The following is a 27,793-nucleotide window of genomic DNA, read 5'->3' as shown; positions in this document are numbered from 1 at the left end:
GCCAGGGTGAGGCTACCGATCTCATTCTCCTGGAGCGTGTGAGTGTGTGAGTGGAGTTAGGAAGCAAGGATGGAGAAAGAGACGTAGTGAACAAGAGCGAGAGGAAGGAAGTATGAATGAGAGTGTGTGTGAGATCAGAGCTGGGAAGCTCGTGGAAGCACCGGGACACAAGCAACACTACTGTCTGCAAAGATCATGAGGGTGTCCGAGGGGTAAGTGCAGGCGGCAAGCGCGCACACACACTCACACACACATACATGTACTACACACACTCACTGACATTGTCTATGTGTGTATGTTCCAATGCCTGAGGCCTTGCAGACCATACTTCCTTTATTTGGAGTGTGTGTCTTATGCACACCACCGGTGATGCCCTTATAAAGTGCATGTTCTCTTTGTATAACGGTCTGTCACATTATTGTGCTAACCTGTCCACTATAGCGTCGCAATGAGAACAGTGACTTCTCTGTCAAGCCAAGCTGTGGACGAGGGACTGTCCCTTTGGGTTGCCTTAAACAATGAGACTTCTCAAAGATGCCCTCGGAAATTTTCGAAAATATGGAAAACGCATGTGGCTGGGAGAAACGTACACCTTTTTGAGATCAATTTTACGTTACGCCACAAAGGCTGTCCAGAAATCACTGCGCAAGCCCTGTTCACACTGCAAAGAATCAGAACCGATGCACATGCAAATGCGGACACACATATGTTCGCATGCACACATTCTCACACATAAAGCAACTGGCTGGAGTTGAGAGTATATAAGTCATCTAGGCGAAGATACAGGAAGCGGCTTCTCCTTAAATGCAGAAAGCTTCAGTAAGCCCTGCCCTATGGAATAGAGAGAGCCATTTAAGGCAAGAAGGAAGGGACATCTTAGAGACCCCACAGATAAAGTTTAGCCTCTGTGCTCTAATAGGTGTAGCTTTAATATGGGAAAACCTTGGAGGCCAATGTCTCTGAGAGAACTAGTCAGAGGTCAGGTGTGGTCGCACTGTGGCGGCACCAACTGAACTTGCCTGGGCGGTAGTCGACTTTTCATGATGACCTGCATGCAAATGAACCTTTATCAAAATGTTATCTGTGCTACCAATGTATAATATTCACAGGAATCTATATATCTAAATGATTTTTTTGTAAATGCTAGAATAACTGTGTATGTAGGTAATGGTAATTGCAATGGCAATGTATGTGTGCTATGTATGTCTGTGTGTGCTTGTCAGTGGGGGGCTTCATTAGTGAGCTGAGGGAGCCCAGGTACATTAGCCTGTGTCTCTCACCTGCGTCCATCCACACAGGAGGAGTCTACCCTGACATTTTCTGTTCTCAGCTTACTATATTACGAAAGGCCATTTAACCCGTACCACCAAACAGCATCCACGGATACGCACTTCATTGCAGATATGCAGAAAATTGCCTTACTGAGCTTATGCTCACCGTGTTCAGATAATTTTTTGAGCACCAGTGGCCATGCTTTTAGTTTATCAACAGATAAATGATTTGAAATGCACTTGAATTATGTGCTAAAGTGAAGACTGCTAAATCACCCCATAGTGAGGTGAATGCTACGTATTCACTACGTACATTTCCATTATTCACGCATACATATGCGCAAGTGTGCATTTGATGCCTTCTTGTGAATAGAGCTGACATATGATAATGGCCAGTTGATGATGTAGAATGAGCCTCATAAAGCAATATGGTTCCGCCTAGAGTGATTCATACATGTGTTGCATGATGGCCTGAATAAATGCCCCTATTGTGGCAAAAGCCATCTTGACGCCAGCGACACGGTTGTGCCTGTGCATTTCACTGCATGTGTGTTCATCACACCCTGACGAAACACTAACTGATGAGTGCCTAGAAAATTCCAGCATACTGAGACCTTTTAAAATGGCCATAGACTGAACTGTATTTAGGCCTGTTTCTCATTATCTTAATTGAAGATGACTCATTGACATCTGTCAAGGTTCATTTAAAGCCATGGTTAAAAGTCACTTGCATTTCCCCTTAAACAAAACGCGTTTTAAGTCTCATACACATTATTTGGATTGTAGCGCTTGTTCAGTGTACCATTTGGACTCAGTTGTGCTCCATATGCTCACTGTGGCTTTGGGTGTGGTGCCGTACGCAACCAAATGCTAGACTAACCGTGAGGATTTACCTAAGCTGTGTGTCTGCAAGAGGTTGTGTAACGCTGTTGGTTTTTTCTTGTATAAGAGGCAATTAATGTAATTTGTAAATGAGCGACACTGCAAAGCAAAAGATGCATTTATGAGCAATTATTTTATGATATATGGGATATATGACACAGACCACCCAAATATGCATGGCTGAATTTTATTCCAGTGGCTCTAATGAGATAAATAAGCTATTATTACAATACTAGCGAGCGACAGTGTTCATATAGATACAGCTGCTTTAAGGCAGGAAAACAGTTTTTGCATTTGAAAAAGACAAAGAAAGACACAAGTATAAGACAAAGACAGAAAGAAAACGGGATTGTTTTTTCTAGTATTTGTATTTACTATTTCTCCATTTAATATATTGAATATATATATATATATATGAAGAAGCTCCTTGGATCGTTAAATAATAATAGCATTAATCTCTATAATACGAAGCCCTCCCTGTGGATCCGCTCACAAAATGGCCGTAGAGGCAGTGCTGCCCACAGGCTCTGTGATTGACAGAGAATTCCTCCGAGGATGGATGTGCGCTATATGGTGAGGAGCTCAGGAAGTGTGTGTAGGCAGAATCACCAGCGCACCAGGGAGGTTCCTCGTCTTTGTTCTCTACACCATAACCGTTAACAAAGGCAGTTTGAAAGCAATTCGTTTTCTAATGAACGTGTTTTCGTTCTGCATTTGCGCAATGCAAATTACGTTCGATGCATTTTAAAAGATATGAGGAGATAAAGGTATGTGTGTACAGTACGTAAAGCGAATGAGCGTGTCGCTTGCTTTGTGTTGAATGAATGGAGATTTGTGATGGTAGACTGCGTTTACATGTTGAACTCAACATTCAAGGTTTCCTTCACTCTTTTATTTAGTACAGAGTTACAATGGCAAGTTTTATAAATAACACATGAATTTTGACAATATCTTCTGTTAAAGCAACAATTATTTTGCAATGCAAAAGCATTTTTGAACAAACCTAATTTATTTAGTGTTTAATGTTATCACAGATATCACTCAGTCATTTTAATATACAAAATGAACACAATTATTTAACTACTACATTCATAGCAATCATAAATCACTGGAAGAACAGTTTTTGTCTCATAAAAATAATTAAACTCTAACAAGCTCTTTTAAAATTCTCTTTAATACAACAATTAGCCTGTTAAACAAGAGAATGTTCAAAGCGTCTTAGCAGCGCAATATTGAAAACCTTAATTTAAACGGCAAAATATGGATTTAAAACAAGCCATTATTAACGTCAATGACGTTATTATGAAAATCGCTTTAACGTGAAGGAATGTATTGGCGTGCATTATTCTATTGGTTAATCCTCAGCACTCGCTAATACTAAATTCTATTCAGTGCCACAATAATGCCGATATCAGACAAAAGCTTCTCAGCAGAGCAAATGCACAATACCAACGCTGATTAGTCTATTAAAGAGATAACATGCCTCCCATCCCCCTCCACCCATCCCTATCTCTCTCTCTCTCACACACACACACACGCTCCCTCATTTTTCTCATTGATTGGTTTCCTATGCCGGAATTAGCCTCCCATTTCCGTTCCTGAGCTAGGCTGTATGCAGTGATTTCAATCCTAGCTCTAAAGAGCCACAGCGTTGCACATTTTGTATGTCTTCCATATTTAACACACCTGATTCAGATCATCAGATCATCAGGGACTGAACTAGATCTGAGTGTGACAGATCTTCTGGACCAGGACTGAAAACCACTTCTGTGCTGTCCTCTTTTTATCATTAGTTTCTTCCTTGTGTAACTGGAAAAATATCTGTTCATGGACACAATACAATTTTAAAATAACAAATAAATAACTAAATTAGTGTGAGTAATTGCAACAAAAACAAACTGCTAAAATATAAAATAAAATAAAATCTTTATTTCTCAGCAAATGTTGCTATTAATTACAAGCATTTTTTTAAATTAATCTATATTTCAGTTAATGAACTGATACAGACAAACAGATAGAGATAGGCTAAATTTTTGCTTCCTCTTATGGATTCTGACACTCACCCATGTTAAAGCAATACAGCCAATATTCCATGTAACGGCACCATTAAAAGTTATTAATAATACAAGGAGGGCGGTTGTGTGTGTGTTGAGCGGCTGTGCTCCCTGAGGGCCTCGTAAAACAGATGTGTTCTATATCCACATCTCTTTGATGGCGGTTTGTAAGGTTTCCCTTCATTTGTTTCCCCTTCATTTACATACACACACGCACCAGTGTGCGTATTCGTGTACATACTTGTGCTCAGGCACACGTGTCATGTGACCGCACTGGAGTCTCCTCTGAGTTCTTTGTGTGTAGCCTCTCACGCTGTCACACTCGCGTGTTTCTGTATGTGTGTGTATGTTCTCTGTTGCTCCTGCATATCTGCACACGCACTGGCTGCGTGGGCTTTGTGTGGGTGGAGAAAGTGGAGAACAATGATGGGTTCTCTTGTCTGTCTGGTCGCTCGCGTCAGGACGTGTGTGTGCGTGTGTGAGTCTCCAGTGTTCTGATGCACTTACACAAAGGTAAGCACTTTCTTCTTTTGTACTTTGCTCTGTCTCTTTTTTGGACCTAGTGTCATTTCCTGGAAGATTCCTGGAATGTTTATTGTATAGTGCACTTGATGCTGCACATGGCTTGTGGTTATATTCCTCATGTCATTTTATTTCGCTTAGCGAATGTAAAAATGAACCATGGAGGCTTGAAGCAACGAAATTCTGTTTGAATTCATACCTCAGGAAGCGATTTCAACGGCTCCCTTTGTCTTCACACCACCCACATGCCACACGACCATGCGTTTCTTAAATATAAGATGGAATGTTACTTTTATTATGGGAATTTGTTGTGAATGAACTACAATTGATCTGTTTTGTTATCTCCATCCATTATCCATCCTCACCGTCTATGTTCCCATGACTGTAAGAGCAGACATCTCGCATTCATTCATTTCCCATAATGTGCCAAGACCGAAGCATGTCGCCGGCTGTTAAGCGCTTCCCAAAGACCACATTCCATCACACTCGTTTACCGAGGGGTTGTCTGGCCTTTCCGCTCTCTCTTTCTCTCCTCCGTCTCTCCCTCCCCTCATTGTCCTCCTCGGCTGCCTGACGGAAACGTGCTGAATCCGTGCTCGCCTATTTCCATATCAAAAGGTGAGGTATCACCACGGGAGTTATTGGCAGGACATTTTCGTAATTATTATGACAAGGATAATATTAGCTCTGTTTGACAAGGCTGAGTTTGATTGAGGTTTAATTGAGCTATTTTTATAGGTTACACCGTGGTTTTATCTGTTCGTAGCTCTACTAACCATAAGAGGCATTATCAGAGAGGCTTTTTTCAGCTTTCTGATGCCACTGCCAGAATTGCTTTCAACTGTGAGGAGGTATTGTGCACTATTCTTATTAGAAGAACAGGACTTGGTACATCACACTAGTATGTGGTTCCTCTTTGTTCCTTATTAGGAACAAATCCTTCGCGTTGACTCGCACATTTCGCTTTGTCTGCAAATTCTTATTCAAAATCGTTCTTCTAGGAAAGAATGTAATGAACTACAGTGTTTCAGAATGTATTAAAACGGAAAATTCCATGTGCCAAACGAATAAAACTATTTTATTCTAAGATGAATATGATGTAAATGTTGTGTATTTTGCCTTCTTTATTCAGCATTTTTTAAAATGCATATTTTATCTCATTATCCATATACGTAATTAAATGAAGAATAATTTCTTATACAGGTACAAAGCACAGAGTTGTACCCTCCCTTGGCATCCACTTTAAATGAAATATACGAGTACACTACTCGCAGTCCTTTGCCATATTTCTCAATGCTTTGTAGTTCACGGAGTCATCGGTTCTGTGTTCAGTAGAGTGGAAGAATTTGGCTTGAACTCCCTCCATCCCTCCCCTCAGTTCATCTCTCTCCTCCCCCTCCCATCCACTCCCCGTACTTTCATTTCTAAAGCTTAGCATGCTACAAAAGGGTCAGGAGCGTAAATCACACTATAAATCCCTGTTAAAACTGCTGAAGATTTACTAGATTTTATCTTCAGTAGCAGCTACCTTTTCCGCCCAAGACAGCGTGCCTAACAGATGTCAAGGGAAATTGGGATTGGGAAATTGATGTAATATTCAGTTTCTCAGCTGAGCAGGGAAGGGTGAAAGCCTAAAATGAGTTAAATTTATCCGACATCTTTTGTTGGAATTAATTGGGACTTTTTAGAATAGCTTTGAAAGGTTTTGTAATTTTCATTTTTAAAGGTAAAATTATTCTTTTCAGTGCCACTAGTTACCAAACAGAATAATTCTGTAAATTCAGTAACAATTTTTTAAGTACCAGTTCTCACTGTCAACTGGTTGCTTATTAGCATGCATATTACTAGCATGTTGGCTGATTATGAGTACTTATAAATCACATATTAATGCCTTATTCTGCATTACTACATTTTTGGGTCACCTAATTCATACCCCAACTACCAACTACTTAACAACTACCTTACTAACTACTAATAAGCAGCAAATTAGGAGTTTACTGAGGAAAAAGTCGCAGTTAATAGTTAGTTAATAGTAAACATTCTTACCAAAGGCCATTGTTCAAATCATCAGCTCACATCACTGGTTGAGCCAACATACTCTCATGGAAGTTCATAAGTATGTCATGTTGTGGCAAATTTGTATGATTTCATTTGTACGTTTTCGTAAGTTCTGCTTACTGACAACCGAGAGTTGGATTTAGGGCCATTTTCTTATGGCTCAAATCATACAGATTCATCACCATTTCTCCCAAACATAATTTTTTCCTTATTTCTCATGAGTCTGGGTTGGTTTAAGAGAAATTATACAACTTTATTAAAAGCAAAAAGATGTTTTTTTTTTTTTTTTTTCTACACTGAGAGCCATGTTTGGTTACTGGTCTGCTTGACTGTTTTTATTCTATTATTATTATTATTCCTCAAAATACTGTTTTTGGACTTTATAAATGTGCATTGCCAAATCCCAAGGTTCTGCTTTGTTGTTCACCAAAACACTATAAACAAATATATTCACTTTTTGAGAGAGAGAGAAAAAAAACTTTATTAGTGGCAAAATGTTAGTTGTGGTGGAATTATGATATTATTGGTTTTTTACACTATAAATATATATTTATGATCATTTCTTGCTATTTGATAATCAGGGCTTATTTTATAAAAGCAATAAATATTTTTTATGATATCATTTTCATAGTTTAAATTTAAATTTAAAACTGTAGCACTGGGACTAAAAGTATCAAAAATAAATGTAAAATGTTTTCAAGACAGTTTTGATGTGATGTAAAGTAACAAAAAGAAAGAAAGAAAGAAAGAAAGAAAGAAAGAAAGAGAAAGAAAGAAAAACAACCTGCCATTTTTTCTTTCGTATTTCTCTAGAGACTGCGTTGGTTTAAGAGACATTATACAACTTAATTTAAAGCAAAATGAAGTTTTTTCTGCCCTCAGGGCCATTTTCTGGCAAACTTTCTCACACAACTATTTCAAAAATAAGAAAAATGGCCAGTTTTCTTCTAAGATGTTTGGGCACTGGTCTGCTTGACTGTTTTTATTCCTCAAAATACTGTTCTTAGACTTCATAAATGTGCTTTGCCAAATCCCAAAGAGTTCTGCTTTGTCATTCACTGACACTATAAACAAATATATTCACTTTTTGAGAGAAAAAAAAAACGAACAAAACTTTATTAATCGCAAAATTGTTATTTTTGGTGGACTGATGATATTATATTTTATTTTATTTTTTACAATATAAATATATCTATGATAATTTCTTTCTATTTGATAATCAGAGCTTATTTGAAAAAACAAAATCAATATTTTTATGATATAATTTTCGTAGTTTCATTTTAAAACTAGCTATGACTAAAAGTAGCAAAAATAAATGTACTTTTTTTTCAGACAGTTTTTATGTAATGTCAAGTAATAAAAACTAGGAAAGAAAGAAAGAAAGAAAGAAAGACAGAATCTGCCTTACAACATGCATGTTTCCATATTTCTCTTGAGACTGGGTTGGCTTAAGAGAAGTTACACTTAATTTAAAGCAAAACGTTTTTTTGTTTTTTTTTTTCTATCCTGAAAGCCATTTTCTGGCAGACTTTCTCACACAACTATGTCGAAAATAGGAAAAATTGCTTGCTTTCTTCTAAGATGTTTGGTTACTGGTCTGCTTGACTGTTTTTATTCCTCAAAATACTGTTCTTAGACTTCATAAATGTGCTTTGCCAAATCCCAAAGAGTTCTGCTTTGTCATTTATGAATAATGGAGATGAAAATGGTAAAAACAGTCAATATTTATGCATTGAAATTGCATTGCCAGTGTATAAGAGGATTAGTTACATGGCATTAGTGTGCTGTCGGCATCATGAGTGTGTCGACACTAGGATTATGACATGAGGATAATTGGCATTTTTCATGGAATGCCAAGAGACAAACTGTGCTCCCGAGACAAAAAATACGGACATCAGGTAACAAAGATGAACATTTTGTCCTAAATCAATGTTGATACGCCATTGAACTATTCTTCTGCATGTTTGCGCAAAGCATGTGGGGAGCGAGGATCAGAGCAGATTTCGTAAACGGTTGCCGTGAAACCTGAATTGCTGTGGCTCGATAATCCAGAGAAGAGCTCTCCATGTGCTCTTAATATGTGTGCTTTAATAGACGGCAAGACCTGAATAACCGCGGCTTTGAAGTAATTCTGTTCTGCACTCTCCAACCCTAGCTCTTTACTGACCCTTTCTCCTCACCGTATAGAAAAACAATCGCACATTCATATTTGTCTGCTGCACAACTAAACTTCACAGTTCATCCGTTCAGCCATCAAACACATTAGATCCTGCTGTACTCTGCACAGTTGTGATAGAGTGACACACAAAGGGCTTGTAGCACTAGTTTGCAGAGCCTGTTTTCTACAGGATGACATTGCTCGCGCCCGCGGCAGTCTTAAATGGATTTCACACCCATACCTCCTCGGTGGGGGATTTTCTGCTGCTGGGCCCAAACTTAGCCGCAAACTGTCAGCAATTTTACATTCGCTGCTTGAGGATAACAGATGCTTCCTTTCCATGAATTCTGACTGCAGGAACTGAAATATAAGGAAAAATTGATTCATTATAACATTTGTGTACGTATGCATGTATGTTCTTATTTATTTATTTATTTATTTTTATGTATTAATTTATTTATTTTCCCAACACTTTGGCCCTGTGGTCACTTAGATACTCATTTTTCACACTGTCAGTATTAATTTGTCCACTAACAACGTCCAACAGTGGCCTTATATCCAGCACAGAAGATGTATGACATTTTTGCCATTGGCATTTTTCATCATATCTCAGATTATTTTTTGTATTTATTTTTTTATTTTTATTTATTGATTTATTTATTTTTAAATAAAAAGCCAGACTCCTCTGTCTTACTAAAGTGATCTTCATTGCTTAAATACAACAACATTAAATAATTTCACTTAATTAAAAAAGGGCGATAAATAAATTTGTGATTAGATATATATATATATATATATATGTATATATATATATATACTTCAGCTCAAGTATGCTCTTCACTGACACTATAAACAAATATATTTACTATTTGAAAACAAAAAATTGTTAGTTGTGGTGGAATGATGTTATTGATATTTTTGATATATTATTCACTATTAACTACGACTTTTCCCTCAATAAATTCTTAATTTGCTGCTTATTAATAGTTAGTAAGGTAGTTGTTAAGTTTAGGTATTGGGTAGAATTAGGGATGTACAATAAGGTCATGTAGAATTTTTTGTTTATTTTATTTTATTTATTTTTTTATAAAAAAAAAAAAAAGCCAGACTCCTTTGTCTTACTAAAGCCATCTTCATTGCTTAAATCCAAAACATTAAATCATATTATTACAGTTAATTTCAATTTTAATTCAAAAGACAATAAATAAATAAATACGTTTGTGATTGGATATATATATATATATATATATATATATATATATATATATATCTCAAGTATGCTCTTCACTGACACTATAAACATATATATTTACTTTTTGAAAAAAAAACTTTATTAGTGGTAAAGTTGTTAGTTGTGGTGGAATGATGATGTTATTGATATTTTTACATTATAAATATATATTTATGATTCTTTCTTTCTTTTTTGATAATTAGAGCTTATTTTAAAAAAGCAATCAGTATTTTTGATGATACAATTTTCATAGTTTAATTTTGCTCTGGGACTGAAAGTAGCAAAATAAATGTAAAATGTTTTCAAGACTGTTTTGATGTGATATCAAAGAAAGAAAGAAAGAAAGAAAGAAAGAAAGAATAACCTGAATAACCTGAAAATCAGTCTGTGGGTCAAATGAAACAATCTAAAATGATATATAACTGTTTGAGAAACCAATATGGCCACCTTAGTATTTTTACATATAGACACCAGAAAACTGAAATCTAATATCATACATTTTGTTTTCCTTTGATCATTTCACGTGTAGACACACACACACACACACACACACACACACACACATACATATTCAAAAGCATGTACTCACAATTTATCCATTCAGGTTTTCTTAATTCCCTCTTTCAGAGCTAGACTTCACTTGAGTCCTGCCAGAGCGGAATACAACTTAACAGCAGATATGAAATGAAAAATAATCCTTTGAGTGAGGAGGGCTCTGGAAGGGGAAGCAGATGAGGGAAGGGTCTGATCTCTGGGAGAAAGAAAAAAAAAAAGGCAGGTTTAACATAGTAATCGCAACTGTTCTGTCAGTTCTGTCTTTAACACTCTTGTCATGTGTGTCTTCAGTTGTTTCTCTCAGCATTTGTCTCCTTGGCTCTTTCTCTGGTTACATTCATCACACCTCACTGAACTGCACACAGGAATAATTATCCTCCAAACACTATTACATCCTCAGTCGCTCTTTATGTAGAGCGATGTGTTGATCTAGATAATGATACAGGTTGCCCCAGTAGCGGCAGTGACGGCCTAGTCCGTATGGCAAACTATATTTTTACACAATTTAGAACAGGCAGCAATCATTTGGTTCATGCCCCTGGGCGTCACAATAATTCTGTAAAATTAAAGTCTCCTTTTTTGCTGCTCCAATTTCCCATCCTAATTTTAAAAGGTTGTGGACAGATATTTTTTATCAGCTTCCAACGAGCTGTAAGCGCTTCTTGTCTCATTTTGAGAAATATCTCTGAAGATCTCAATTAAAATCATCAGTGGGATGGAATTAATTGTAATTGCCACTGTGAAAATGCTCTTTCTTTCATTTTGCGGTTTGCTGTCAATGACTGAATCACATTCATTCATTTATTCATTCAGTTTATTATTTTTTTTTTATACAAAAACATTAGTCAAATTCATCAGTCATATCCTTGTCCTTAAAATAATTGTTAACATAGTCATTTTTATAATCAACACAATTACACTCATGAATAAATCATAATACTCCACAAAACAATGTCTGCTCAAGGAATACTATTTCCTGTAGCGCAAGAACCGAAGCCTCACAGATTGAATCAGCATGCAGGAAGCCAGCAATTATCTGAAAGAGAGAAGGTTAATGTACTGTACACTTAACCATCTATCAGCCTGTAGCCCACACCACAAATGATCTTTTAAAGTCACTAATGGCTTTCTGTGAAATAATCAACATGCGTGTGCCTCATAGAGGAAAAGCAGCTGCGCTAGACAGTCGAGCTGCTGAGAGTGAGCTCGGCTTGGCTGTGCTGAGCTTTGCTGTGTGCGTTTCATGCTGTGTGTGCCTACGGCCGTCACCTGATTCAGTGGCAGTCCAGAAATAGTAAACCCGCCATACTAAGATCAGCAAATGCTTTGCTATATTAAAAACGTATGGATCATTAACTATATGTACGTATATTTTGATAATGCTGTTTTGCTTACAATCTCAGGAACACAACATGTCGTAAAATTGGGATGAATATACATTTCACTCTTTACATAAAATGCAGACGTATACACAAAAAAAAGTTTAATCACTGAATCAGTCATTGTTACTTTACAAATATTCACTTTTTACATCAGCTATAGATTATAAGTCATATTTCTTTAGATTTTTAACAAATGCGAAAAAAATTAGTTAATACTTGTTTCAGTATTTACTGTAATAATGTATAAATATAATATTTACACTTTTTACCTCAGCTAAAAATTACGCAAAACTCATATCACTGTGCATAAGTATTCCTCTCTGCAAAACATACTAAATTTACAGGGAAAAATGGTCTGCAAATGTTCATCTTAAAAAAAAACAAAAAACAAACAAAAAAAAAAAACAGAATATACTACAATTTAACAAAACAAAGTTAAAATGTTCAACTTTATACAACATGTATTTATTTAGCTGACAAAATCTAATACTGTATTACTGTAAAGATGTACACAAATACTGTAATATTTACACTTTTGATCTCAGCTAAAGATTATGCAGTAGTCACATTATTATGCATGTTTCTCGCTGTGAAATGTAACTGTTAAATGAAATCTAATAATACCAAATAAATAAATAAATAAATAGGTAAAATTAAATAATAAAATAAAAATTGGTGTGCAAATGTTCAGCTTAAAAAAGAACTAAATATACTACAATTTTAAAAACAATGTTAAAATGTTCAGCTTTATAAAACATATTTATTTATTAATTTATTTAGCTGACAAAATCAAATAGCTGTAATACTGTAAAGATTTAAATATATTTACACATTTTACCTCAGCTAAAGATTATGCATAAGTGCAAATATTCATATCACAAAATGTTTAACATAAATATTTCTTTATCCATTTATTTAGTCAAACATACTAAAAACAAATATACCAAAATAAAATAAAATAAAATAAAATAATAAAAATTGGTGTGCAAATGTTCAACTGTAAAAAAAAACAAACAAACAAATAAATATACTACAACTAAAAAAAAACAATGTTAAAATGTTTAACATGATAAAAAGATTTATTTATCCATTTATTTAGCTGACAAACTCGAATACTACAATACTGCAAAGATGTATAAATATAATCTTTAAACTTTTTATCTCAGTTAAAGATCATGCAAAAGTCATATCTTTGTACATAAATACTTCTCTCTGTCAAACATATTAAACATACAAAACAAAAATGGTGTGCAAATGTTCAGCTTAAAAAAAAAACATGTTTATTTATTGATTTATTTGACAAAAGCAGTACTAAAATAAAAAATAAAAAAAAATTAAAAAAATGCTTATAAATATTTATTTTTTAACGTCAGCTAAAGATTATCCATAAGCTATATCTCTGTCATCTTTTGATTTATAACAAACATTAAAAACAAACAAAACATCTGAAAACAAATACTTACTAAATATAGTAACGATCTGGTCAATTTAAAAAGCAATGTGTAAATGTTCAGCTGTATAAAAACATTACACTTTACAATAAGGTGTGATTTGTTAACATTATGAACAATGAACAATACACTTATTACACTATTTATTAATCTTTGTTAATGTTAGTTAATAAAAATACAGTCGTTCATTGTTAGTTCATGTTAGTTCGAAAGAACAAACACAACTTGTGATTTTAATAATGCATTAGTAAATGCTGAAATTAACATTAACTAACATTAACTAAAATTAATAAATGCTGTAGAAGTATCATTCATTCTTAGTTCCTGTTAACTAATAAACCTTGTAAAGTGTTACCATTTATTTGACAAAATACAAACAAGCATTAAATAATTTGTAAACATGTCATAACTTTTTATGTTAGCTATAAATTACGTAACCAACAGAAGTGATGCTCTCTTTGAAGGGACATTTTAGGGGATTTCTCTGGAAACACAGAACAATATTTCATATTCAGTCGTGATAAGATGATTCATAGCTGCATCCAATGTCACACGATCACAAATCATAAGTCCACGGGAGTGAATCTTTTCTTCATGATCATTATCGCCTGACTAGTCCATTCATGTGATCCCAGCAGTGCAAGTGAAGGGGGAATTACTCATGGTCCAGTTTGTCAGCTTTTGTCCTTGAATCGGTTAGTCAATTAATAAACAATCGGGCCGGAACAGCAGCGAGCAGGCAGCTGGAGAAAACCTCCGCTCAATCAATGAGTGTAATCATATGGCTTAAATCTGATATCGAGCCCGAGTGTGAGCCAGGTGATTAATGACACTGTTAACTTTGAAAAACGAGTCTGGCTGCGGTTGACCCCTCCCCCTCACGGATGAAGCCAGAAGTACACTCTTGTCTTCTTCTTCTGTCCTACATTTCTGTTTGTTTGTGTTGATGTCCTCCTACTCCACCTTTCTCGCTCACTCTCTGTCTTACTTCGTCCGACAGAGTGAAAAAATCACTCCATATGTGCTGACCGAGCGATCACATTGTAATGTTTAAAATATATTTTGTCCCTCTTTTAGTCAAAGCGCATTTCTGAATTAACTTTCACTACCTTGTATGTGTGTGCAAGTGCTCTCTCATAGATTCCAAATCATTTCATGCAAATTTAACCTCCTATTTAAAACCAGTCAACTGAATCTCCCTTTAAAATCTGAAACTGATATTTAAATTTTAATTAGACTTCATCACTTTTCAAACAAATTTAAAGGAAATGACAACAAATATTTTCCTCTCTTATATGTTAGTTTTGATTTGTTGGCTGTTTTAGAACTCATTACAGCTATGTCATTTCTCAGTGGCCTGTTTGATATTTTGGTATCCAAAACCACAATCATTTTTAAATAATAATGTGCCCTGTGTTTTCTTGCAGCAGTCAGAATGGAGCTTCCTGAATTATGTTACACAACACCCGGTGGACCCTCTGTTTCGTAAGTATACTGCAATAATCATATCTCATTTTGTTCATTTTTTAATGCTCTTCTGTGCATCTGCATCAATAAAAATCTCATAAACAAGAGATGTAAATTACAAATTATATTCTTGTTTTTCATGTTTGCATCATTATGAACAGCAGCAGGAAATGTATTAAATGGCACTAAAACTCATACTGTGCTTATTGTTGTGTGAGATCAGTATGTCAGCCTGAAACCATTCATCAACATTTTAAATCTATGACAGAATGCAAAAATAATAGTTTTTACAGTATTAATGTGAAGAAATTAATAAATTAATCTTCTACAATATCAGTGATGAAATCACGTTTTTATTCTAAATAAACGTTGTTTCTGACTGCAACACACTTTCAAATTGTTATATAATTGTGATTTATTACATAGTTATTACATAGTAATAAATATATATTATCATTTAAAATGTTATGTTTTTTAGCTTTAAAAAATAAAATCATTTAATGTTAGTTTCTGAAGTGTTTTAGGCACAAGACAAAACAAATTTATAGAAAAACTATGAAAAATGTAACAAAATAGATGTATTCGGAGCAAATCCAGTTAATCAAATGTGTTCATGAAATAGCAGATGAAAAATGTTCTATGTTAATACTCCTTGTGAATAAATTATCCTCTTTTTGCTTTGTCATGTTTTCCGTTGCTCCAGCTTTGCAGCAGCAGCAGCGTCTGTTGTGTAGCACAGTTGTATTTTCTATCCTCTCTTTGTTTCGACTGACAGGTAGAAGAGTAGCCGCGTGCCCATTGTGTCAGTGTGTGTGAGAGCGAGTGTGTGTCTTTGAATGGTGTGAAAGCACCAGGCTGGCATGCCAATAGATCTTTTCAGCAAATATAACCCCGACAGCATGCAGGCTTCCTTTCATTTCTTTTATTTCCTCGTTCTCTCTCTACTCGCGCTGTGTTCACCAGTAATCAGATTATCAATCAAATAAATTCACAGCCTTTTTAGACTTCGGCTAAATCTTCGCGCTTCCTGTGACTGACTGAAAGGTTCCTTTCCGCATCTGTATCTTTGCAAATTGGGCCAAGTCATCTAATAGAAGCTCAGTCTGAAAAAAAAGAACTTTAGTTTATTTACATTTATTTTGTGCATTTGTTATAAAAATCTTGTTCATTTCTGAGAAAATTATGTTGATTAAATTTTAGAACACATTTATGATCAGAATAAATTCTAATTTGTAAATTATTAAAGCTTTAAAATGTACAACTACATTTTTTACAATCAAGATCACAGTTAATTCTAAATTATAGATTCGATTTGGATAGAAAAAAACGCTGTTATACTTCTACAATTACACTTAGTTCTTAATATTTAAATATGTGAAATAATGATTTAAACTTAGACTGTTCAAAATACATTAGCATATAATAGTATAATTCTATTGCTTTAACTATAATTTTATGATTTCAACTATAATTTTAAAGCAGCTGTTAAAAACAGCATTTGCATGCATATTGTTGTTTCTGTTTTTGTGATTTCTGTTTGCTTCTGCATTATTTTATGTTTGCTATCATTTATGTTCTCATTTCAAATCATGATAACACTTTACAATAAGGTTTATTAGTTAACATTAGTTAACTACATTAGTTAACATAAACTAAGAGTGAACAACATTCCACTTTTATTAATTTTAGTTAATGTTAATTTCAGCATTTACTAATGCGTTATTAAAATCAAAAGTTGTGCTTGTTAACATTAGTTAATGTACTGTGAACTAAGATGAACAAATAATGAACAACTGTATTTTTATTAACTGACATTAACAAAATATTGTAATAAATAGTGTAATAAATGTATTGTTCATTCTTAGTTCATGTTAGTTAATACATTAACTACTTTTAACATATGACACCTTATTGTACAGTGTTACCCAAATCATTTTCAGTAACACTTTACAATAAGGTTCATTAGTTAATATTAGTTAACTGCTTTAGTTAACATGAACCAAGACTGAACAATACTTCTGCAACATTTAATAATCTTAGTTAATGTTAATTTTGACATTTACTAATTCATTATTGAACATTTAAAGTTAATGCACTGTGAAATAAAATGAGCTAACAATGAACAGCTGTATTTTCATTAAGTAACATTAAGATTCATAAATGCTGCATTGTTCATTAACAAGGATTAATAAACACTGTATTTTTCATGTAGTTAATACATTAACTAGCATTAACTAATGAAACCTTATTGTAATATGTTACCCATTTTTCTTTCAAAAACACAAAATGCACACTCATCGAGTGTACATATTTACAATATTCACATCAGATGACTAAAGAGCTCTGAACAAATGCTTTGTGGAACCAAATATTTAATGCCACTAAATTGAAACATTATTTTTGAATCATTTAGCAACCTATTGGCCATCATTAGCCATAACTGCAAATCGTTACATAATGCAGTTAATGTTGTGTGCCTTGTACATCATGTTAGAGCAGCTTTTCTCATCTGCTTCTGACCCGCCCACAGTAATGGCTCTGCAGTCTGCTGTCAATCAAAACCTACTTCTACAAGATGACTGATTTTATCATGTACCATGCAGCTCAACAGATTCTTGTCATTATGGATTTTTTAATAGCGGTGATGATTAGGCAAGATCGTGATGGGGGGAGGAGGGGAGGACGGGGATGGCTGCAGAATGACTTGCATTTTGTGGATTCTACAGGGAGGCCTATAATCATAGTGGGACTAATTAGCAGAAGACGACTTTTAATGGACTTTCTCAAGCATTTCCAGTGAATGTCCTCACTGCCCGTCTGCTCAATTTAGCAAGACATAAGGTAGAACATGAAAAGCTCGGTATCTACCTAATATATTTTTAATGCAGAGGTGTAAATTATATTACGCAGTATAGATTTTTATTGCAGGGAGTCCCGGTATTTAAAAAAGCATTATCTTTACTGCTTCATATTTAACGCATAGTTCAAATTAAAAAATGTGATTACACTTGTTAAATGTAACCAGTGATCTTCCCATTTGGATTTAATAATGGATAAATAGTTGGTATGCTTGTCTGGAGTCATGATTGGATCTTTTTCATAAGCTTTTGTGGTAACACTATAGTATAGGGAACAATTCTCACTATGAACTAGTTACTTATTAGCATGCCTACTATTAACATATTGACTGCTTAGTACTTTTAAAGCACATGTCCTGCATGACCATATTCTACATCCCTAATCCTACCCAATACCTGAATTTAACAACTACCTTACAAACTAGTTTATTGAGGCAAAAGTCGTAGGTAATGGTTTGTTAATAGCTGGACCTTAAAATAAAGTGTGACCGCTTTTGTGAACTGGTCGACATAAACAGTAGATCAGATCTGCTGGGTTACTAGAGTATTCACTCTATGTGCTTAAAAGTGCAGTATAACTGAATAAAAGTAACTCTCTTCTTCCGATTAAAGCCATGTCATTAAACAAATTACATTTTTTTTTTTTCTGTCGAACCACAGCTCAAATTCCTTGTCTTTTTTGTTTTGTGTTTATTTGTTTTGTTTGGTTTTGTATTGTTTGTGTTTGTTTTTTTGTTTCGTTTTGCATTTAGTTTGTTTTGTTTTTATGTTTTTTTTATTTTGTGTTTTTGTTTTCTGTTTTGTTTTGATTTCTAATCTACCTTTCCTTTTATTCTCACTCTCTTTCTCTTTTATTATCATTATTTTTTGCTTGCAACCCAGTTCTTTGTTTTTGTACCTTGTCTTTATTAGTTAATTCCTGTTTTCTTTCCTTTCCCTTCCTTTCCTTTCCTTTCCTTTCCTTTCCTTTCCTTTCCTTTCCTTTCCTTTCCTTTCCTTTCCTTTCCTTTCCTTTCCCTCTAGTGAAAAATAAATACACTAAAGTGTATTTAAAATACATTCATTTAATGCTAAGTATACTACAAATACATTTACATATTTAATTTAAAAAAAAAAAAAAACCTTACAGTTGTACTTTTATTATGCTTAAGGTCTGTTAAATTGGAACTAATTTTATACTTAATGCACTTTAATTGTGTGGAAGTAGTGCTGAAGTCCAACAAAAGATATACTGAAGTATATTTGATTGTGCTAAAGTGGAATTATTTCAAGTATACTTTAGGTACACTTTAAATATATTGCGAGATTTAGAGGCCAATAATATTCAAATATCATATAATCCTTATCAATGGTGACATTAAAACATATTTTAGGCTTAACAATGTGTATTGTGCACAAGTAGTACTCCAAATAAAGTTTAATTATCAGGACGTCTCAAGCGATATGACAGTATGTTAATAGATTTGAACTATACTTAGTATGAAATAAATATATTTTAAATATATTCCTTTTTTTTTTACTAGGGCCTTTCCTTTCCTTTCCTTTCCTTTCCTTTCCTTTCCTTTCCTTTCCTTTCCTTTCCTTTCCTTTCCTTTCCTTTCCTTTCCTTTCCTTCAGGCAGTTCACTCATATTATATACAGTAAACTCAAAAAAGCATTTATGAGTGCTGCGACAATGTTTTCTTACCTCTGTGGCTTTGGTATGCTGCCGAGAGGTCCAATGTAAAGGGAAAGTCTCTCTTTTTGTTTCTGTCTTCCTCTATTACACACATACACACAAACAAACATCTCCCTCTCTCTCTCTCTCTCTCTCTCTCTCTCTCTCTCTCTCTCTCTCTCTCTCTCTCTTTCTGACTGCAGTGCCACGCCTGCCCAACACACAAATACTCTCAGACTCTCAGACCTGTCTGGATACAGACAGGTCCAGATAAGACCTCAGCCTACGGTCAGACGTCTATTTAAGAATTTATCTTCAATCATTTCAGCATGCGTTGAAGAGAATTTAAATTCGCATAATAGGTTAGGAATGGCAATGAGTCTCGACTAGTATTCCATTAGCGAAATTAGTCAAAGCAGAAAGCAAATGTAGCATTTAGCATCGCTAACCGCTTTACGCCGAACAGCAGCGTATAATGGGTGATAAAGACGGCCATTTTGTGTCTAGAGGCTGTCCCTTACTGTCTGACTACAGCAGGGAACACAGAAATGGAGAAAGAGCCGTGCAGCATGGAATCAGATTGGCTTAAATTTATCCTCCTGCATTCTGTTTTCGACTCTAGATTTAGAATCTTTAATAGAATGTTTAGAATCTAATTCCAAACAATAGGAAACATTTTTGAAGGAAGTAAAACAGGAGATTTGTTTCTTCTAGAGGCAGCGTTGTTTCTCACAGCATACATTCTCGGGGACTATCACTGGATGTCATGCATTCACTGACAGTCTGGAGATCACAAGGCCGTCAGACAAGGCAGTTTGTGTGTGTGTGTGTTTGCGGTTTGGAGCTGTTTAATGTATGCAGCAAGATTCAGACCAGTAGCTCGTCACAAGATTTCAGTAGTAATGAGCAAACTGCCTTCTGGCTTAACAGATTCAAGCAATAGATCTGCTGACTGTAGGTATTAGATTATTTTCACAATTAATGTCCTTCTTATTATTGACATGAACATGTATTTCCATTTGGTTGATAAGACTGACAGTCAAAGACAGTTGATTTGCACTCATGTGAGAATCTTTAATGCTCAATGCACAGTATTACTGTACATTACAGGCAGTTTACCATGACCTGACTGCATTATAACCAATTTATTATTTATTTATTAATTAACCAGTTAACCATCACTGCTCCGAGTGTGTGTTCACGGTGTTTGTGTGCGTGTTTGTTCACTACTCACTACTGTGTGTGAGCACTTGGATGGGTTAAATGCAGAGCACAAATTCTGAGCATGGGTCACCATACTTGGCCTCATGTCACGCCCTTTCCTTTCCTTTCCTTTTCCTTAACAGGTCATATTTGTGACCCTGGACCACAAAACCAGTCATGTGGTTGGTTTTTCGCAACTGAGATTTATACACTGTAAAAAAAACCTCAACTCAAATATCCATGTTTTCATGTGGTACAACTTAACATTTCATGTTGACTAAACTTTAAATTTTAAGTCAGCACAAACACATGCTTTTTTAAGTTGAAACAACTTTTTTTACAGTGTACATCATCTGAACAAGCTGAATAAATAAGCTTTCCATTGATGTATTGTTTCTTAGGATAGCACAATATTTGGCCGAGATACAACTGTTTGAATATGAGTGTGCAAAATAAAATAAAAATACTGAGAAAATCACCTTTAGTTGTTCAAATGAAGTTCTTAGGAATGCAAATTAGTAATCAAAAATTAATATACATATAATACATATAATATAATATAAATTAATACAATGTATTTTTGGCTATTGCTACACAATGCCCGTGCTTTTTAAGACTTTTTTTTTTAAGACTCTTTGTGATCCAGGGTCACATTTACATTGAATGGGTAGCATGTCTTAACACATTTGAAGCTCATTTGAACGATTAGCTGTTGGAAATGACTTTGACCTCAAGCTTTGCAAAATGGCATCCTTGGGTTCCTAAAATATCCATCAAAATTTTTTACCCCAAAGTCACTTTTGCAAAAGTTTATAGGGGAGATGGACTGATCTTTTTCCAATTCGTTTTTCAATGCGGTTTGCCTTTGGCAGCTGCAGTGAATGTGATAAGAGTATAAACCGCATTGCCGTTTTGTCTGGTGCCTTTAAAATGACCATCAAATTCACACACACACACAAGCATCCATATACGCAAAATGCAAGTCTGTGTTAATTATTTGTACAGCATCATCTAGAACATTCCCTACTAGAAATTATATTTCTGTAATTTTTGTGGCTTCTGCACTTCACAAGCAGAAGGAGTAATACTCGACTGTACTGAACCCTCAAATATTGTATTGCATCTTTTCATCACAGTTGTATTTTGGCAGAGCATCAGCTAATGAGTGCGAGCCAGGCACGTCCAGCCTGTGTCTGATTCTATGATTGTTTGATTGATCCTTCTGTTAGGTTTCCTGCCGGGACTTTGAGATATGTTGAAACTGCTAAGTAAAGTCCCAGAATGTGAGCTGGGTGGGCCAGCGTTCTGCTGACTGAGCCTAGCTGTCAGGACAGCTCAGAAGGAATGGCTCAGTCTATGAGAACTTTGATGCAAACTCTGCTGTGTGAGGAGGCAAGGCTGGCTGGGATTGTGCCATGGAATCCTCCCCCGCAGCAGCCTCCACAGAACTCAGCTCAGGGTAATTTCCTTAAGAGCTTTAATTACGGCCAGGAGCCATTAATGTTTAGGCCAGCGTTTAGCAAGCAGAACAAGCGCGACAAAATGTCCACGTTTCCTGTCCGATCCTAAACGGCATGGAATTAAGAAGTGGAAATTTACATCACATTAATAAAATAAGGTTTTTTACCTTTATTATATGTTGGTAAAAAGGAAGCCATGTGATTAATCAAAGTTTAGCTTTTCCATGAGCTTTGATAAATACTAATATAGGTGCACAGTGTCCACTCAAATACAAAACACCATCATGGTAACAAACATGGTGACTTTAAAATAATGCAATAAGCAACACTTAACAACATAAGATATGACATAAAACCCTAATGTATATAAATTATCCACCTTATTCTTCAGTGCGGTAGTAAGCCCAATGAGTGAGACTTTTGGTTCATTATCCGCTATAGGGAAATAACAAGAAAAATAACATGGTGGCGTAAATGGTAAAACTGTTTGCACTACAAACCAGTGTGTTCATAATTAGGATACACCAAGACACACCAATTTGCAATATCAATCAGGAAAATGAGCTGTTTCGTGCAGCTAAAAATAGCTGGATGCGGATGAGACCAGAAGCCAGAGCCATAAAATGTAATAAAAAAACTAAAAACTGAAGGGGGAAAAAAGCTAAAAAGAAACAGTTATTTCAATAAAAAAACATCATCAAATGAAAGCTGTCACACAGAGGTTTCTGGAAATGTCAGTTTTACGCTTTCTTGCGGTAATTATTTAATTATTAAACAGTGACTTGTTCTTTTTTACTTCCAAAAGCTGTACACACTCTTAAAAATAAAGGTTCTTTATTGGCATCAGTGGTTCTTTGAAGAACCTTGAACATCCTTGGAACTTTCAAATGCAGAAAAGGTTCTTTATAGTCGAAAAAGGTTCTTTAGATTTTTAAAATATTCTTCAAAATCAAAATCATTCAGCAAAAACACCCTTTTGGAACCTTTTTAAGAGTGCATTTACATATTATTTTCAGTAAACAACTGTCCCATTGGATCTATTACAGTTTTTCATTATATAGAGTAAGGACTTACCGTTAATAACCACAGGTTTTTACCATAACATTTTTACATATATTCATTTCACAGTCATAAAAGTTGGAAAATTTTGCAGTGGCATCAGGCTCTGCCTTTCAACAAATAAGGTAGGGCTAATGGGTAAATCTGATGTGACAGTTCAGCCAAACTCATCATTAAGTTTTATAGCATCTATTTCTACTGGACTTTTTTGAACAAGCCCCTAATATGTATATATATATATATATATATATATATATACATATAATTAACTATTAACAGTTAGTAAGGTAGTTGTTAAGTTTAGGAATTAGGTAGGATTAGGGATGTGGAATATGTTCACGCAGAATATGTGCTTTATAAGTACTAATAAACAGCCAATATGTTAATAATAAGCAACTAGTTTATAGTGAGAATTGTTCCCTATACTAAAGTGTTACCATATATAATTTAGTAAATTTTGCATATTCTTTCATATTTTCTGTGTCGTGAATCACATTGCACGTGAAACAAATGATGTGTCCACAGAAGATCTGTATCTGCTACTGCTCTATAAAAAAATACCATCTGAAAAAAAGATAACTAAATAGTTTTTATTCAGTTAGTTTCATGCATAATTTTTATGTGTAAGCCTACAAGTATATCTGTATGTATAACTGTAAACTTTAGACAAAAAGATGATGATTAGACATTGACTTTGGTTTTGTCGACGGGCCGTGTGTGGGATGTGTGAGATAAATGAGTTGGTTCTGATGTAGCAGACAGACTGTCAGAGGAACAGCTGGTGCTTCAGCAGGAAATGGCCAGAGCTCAGTCCGTCAAGAGCACTGCTGCACAAACATGACTACAAAAATAACTCACTCTCCAATATCAAGACAAGATCCATTACTAGACCTATTTGTGTCTATAGGATGATTTGGAGTTCAGTAGTTATTATTATTCTTATTTACATAGCAGCTCATATAAAAATGTAAAAATGTAAAATGTAAATTTAAAAAATAAATGTAAAAAAAGAAACAAAAAAACATTTTCAAGAATAAATGTGTCACTAATATTTTTTTTAATTATTTACAACTTAGATAATGTCCATAAATGTGTGTATGTATTTTTTTGTTTTGTTTTGTTTTGTTTTTTTTTTTTAATGGAAAATGATTATAAAATGATTAAATTGTAGTCCTGTTCCTCATCATGTACATGTATGTACATATTATAGCAATTACAATAACTAAGCAATAATAAGGTACTAACCCTAACCCTGAACATACCCCTAAACCTAACCCTACCCCATGCAGTTACCTTTTATTACCAGTACTTTCTTAGGTAAGTACACTGTATGTACATATGTGACCATGGACCGCAACCAGTCATAAGGATCAATTTTTTGAAATTGAGATTTATACATCATCTGAAAGCTGAATAAATAAGTTTTCAATTGATGTATGGTTTGTTAGGATAGGTCAATATTTGGTCGAGATACAAATATTTGAATATGTGGAATCTGAGGGTGCAAAAAAATCAAAATATTGTGAAAATTGCCTTTAAAGTTGTCCAAATTTCCTAATAATGGATATTACTAATGGATGGAAGTTCCTAATAATGGATATTACTAATCAAAAATTAAGTTTGAATATATTTACAGTAGGAGTTTTACAAAATATCTTCATGGAACATGATTTTTACATAATTTCCTAATGATTTTTGGCATAAAAGAAAAATCAATAATTTTGACCCATACTATGTATTTTTGGCTATTGCTACAAATATACCCCAGTGACTTAAGACTGGTTTTGTGGTCCAGGGTCACATATAAGTACTGTAAAATGAAGTGCAACCAACATAATAACACTTTACAACACTTACTTTATTTGTTATAGTTAACTAAATTAGTTCAACATGAACTAACAATAACAACTACTTCTAAAGCATATATTAATGTTAAATTCAACATGTACTAATATTTTATTTTTTTATCTGCTAATTTTATTTAATAGACCTGAGCTAACATAACAATGCTCTGTTGTATTTTTAGTAACTAATGTTACTAACTAATCTGACTAGTGCTTTTTAGCATGCCTAATTTATTAATTATTTATAAAGCACATATTCTGCATGACCATATTCTACATCACTAATCCAACCCTGTACCTAAACTTAACAACTACCATACTAACTACTAATAAGGAGCAAATTAGTTTATTGAGGCAGAAGTCATAGTTAATGGTTTGTTAATAGCGAGAATTGGACCTTAAAAAAGTGTGACCCAAATGCATTGCCCGTTATGTAATATTAGGCAATGCATTAACCAATGTTAATGCATTGGAAAACTTTGTATTATTAAGTATTATACTGTTATATAGCTGTTTAAGCACATCAAGTATCAAAAGCCTCACAATGTGTTTGATGTAATAGCTTGGAGCTGTCCCATCTGATTCCCTTCATTTTCAAAAGATTAAAATCTGTCACTAGCACTGTGACACTGTTGAGGTGAAAGCTGCGTAGTTGTAGATATCAGAGGACTTAATATTAAATGCACACAAATCATTGAGGTCAATTTGAAAATTAAACTCAGTGCACTTCAATAAGAGTATTAAAATCCTCAAAGGCTGCTGGCAGCGAGTAGAGAGGGGGCTTGATTATTTCTGCTTGTCTCAAAGACGGGTCACATGTCTCTTTTCAACGCACACACGCTCATGCTTTTACAGTTCTGTACAGTTTCCATGTATTTTCCTTACACACATGCCTTGTTTTATTCTTTGTATGGCTTCAGCTCTGCGCTGTGACAGTCTGTGTTTGAAGGACACTGGCAGGCATCCAAAAATCTCCTGCCTCTCACGGTCTTTAATTGAAACCTTAAAGAAGTTCTTGGCTCAAAAGCCCTTATGTGGGCTTTGTCGCAATTAGATTGACCATAAAGGGCACGCGAGCTGATGAAACAGGATTAGAAGGGGGAACGCATTGCCTGGATATTATATGTGCTGTGACATGTTCATCTGTGCGGGAATTAACATGGATTAACCTGCTGTGGATAGAGATGGGACAGTAGAATAGCCAAATAATAGAGTCACAGGAAATAGTCATTTTCCTGTGAAAAAAAAAACTCCACTGAATTAGTTCAACTCACTTAAGTCTTTGAACTGAAATCAGAAACATAAGCACCACACTCATAAGACCTCTACCCTGGAGGTTCTCCTGTAACCGGGATGGAATTATCAGGAAGTCAACATTCCCCAGTGTGGTGAGCGCAGTAATTGCGCCTTTTGTTCTGCGGGTCGCGCAGAGTGCTTTGTAACGTGAGGTCATTTTTTACATTGTGTGTGGTGGTATATTAGCAGCTTCTTCAACAGAAACATACTGGAACCTGAAATGCAAAATTATTATGTGTCTATTAATTAATTTTACATAAAACCTTTAGTTCAAACTGAATATTAGACACTGACCATAAAAATAGATAGATAGATAGATAGATAGATAGATAGATAGATAGATAGATAGATAGATAGATAGATAGATAGATAGATAGATGATAGAAATAAAATAAAATAAAATAAAATTTTGTGTTCTGCAAGAAGAAAAGACTAAAGATCTCAAATAAAATATAATACACGCAGGAAAATGAAAAACATCACATTTGCTAATTCTGAAATTTAAACTAAATTAATGAGTGTGTTTCTTTATACTTTAACATAACATTAACATATGTCCTGAAAAAATAAAATAAAATAAAATAAAATAAAATAAAATAAAATAAATGTACTTTCTGCCAGTATATTAACCATTAATTTTATGAACTTTTCCATTAACTCTAAAACACAGTGCAATACAGTGCACAATTCAAAATACATGTTATGCCCTATTTTTGAATTTTTTTAGAGTGCTGGAATATATAGCTATGTTCAGTTCAGTTTATTTGTATACCACTTTTCACAATACGAATTACAGAAAATGCTTGTTTAAAATATCACAGTCAAAAAGCCAGAGGTGACTATGTCCCGCTGTGTTTAAATGGTAGTTTTATCTACACTACTAGTCAAAAGTTTTTGAACAGTAAGATTTTTTTTTTTTTAAAGAAGTCTCTTCTGCATTTATTTGATCCAAATTGCAGCAAAAACAGTAAAATAACGACAAAGAAATAAAAAACAGTAAAGAAATATTTTTACTATTTGAATGTTTTCTATTTAAATATATTTTAAAATATAATTTATTCCTATGATTTCAAAGCTGAATTTTTAGCATCATTACTCCAGTCACATGATACTTCAGAAATCATTCTAATATTCTGATTTTGCTGATTTACTGACTCCAATCTTTTGAAATAAATGCATGCAGGTTTGGTGAGCAGAAGAGAATTCTTAAATATATATTTATATATATATATATATATATATTAAAAATCTTACTGTTCAAATATCATGGTACAGTTGTCTAATATCAGTCCAGGGTGCATGTGTGATGTATATTTTCTTGACTGACAGGTGGATCCGCTTGGAGGAAGATGGTGATGAATGATGTGTTCAGACCTCTATGATGG

The 27,793-nt window shown here is 34.3% G+C and overlaps 1 long non-coding RNA gene across 1 annotated transcript; it reads left to right on the top strand.

The window, feature by feature from the left end:
• LOC127177895 (uncharacterized) lies at positions 1–27,793 on the top strand. Its single transcript, XR_007829276.1, has 3 exons — positions 1–212; positions 14,992–15,049; positions 27,738–27,793. It is a non-coding gene; the product is annotated as an uncharacterized LOC127177895 (long non-coding RNA).

This window comes from Labeo rohita, chromosome 16, assembly GCF_022985175.1.
Source record: "Labeo rohita strain BAU-BD-2019 chromosome 16, IGBB_LRoh.1.0, whole genome shotgun sequence".
Classification (NCBI taxonomy): Eukaryota; Metazoa; Chordata; class Actinopteri; order Cypriniformes; family Cyprinidae; genus Labeo; species Labeo rohita.
This window is presented reverse-complemented; position numbering and strand designations above follow the sequence as displayed.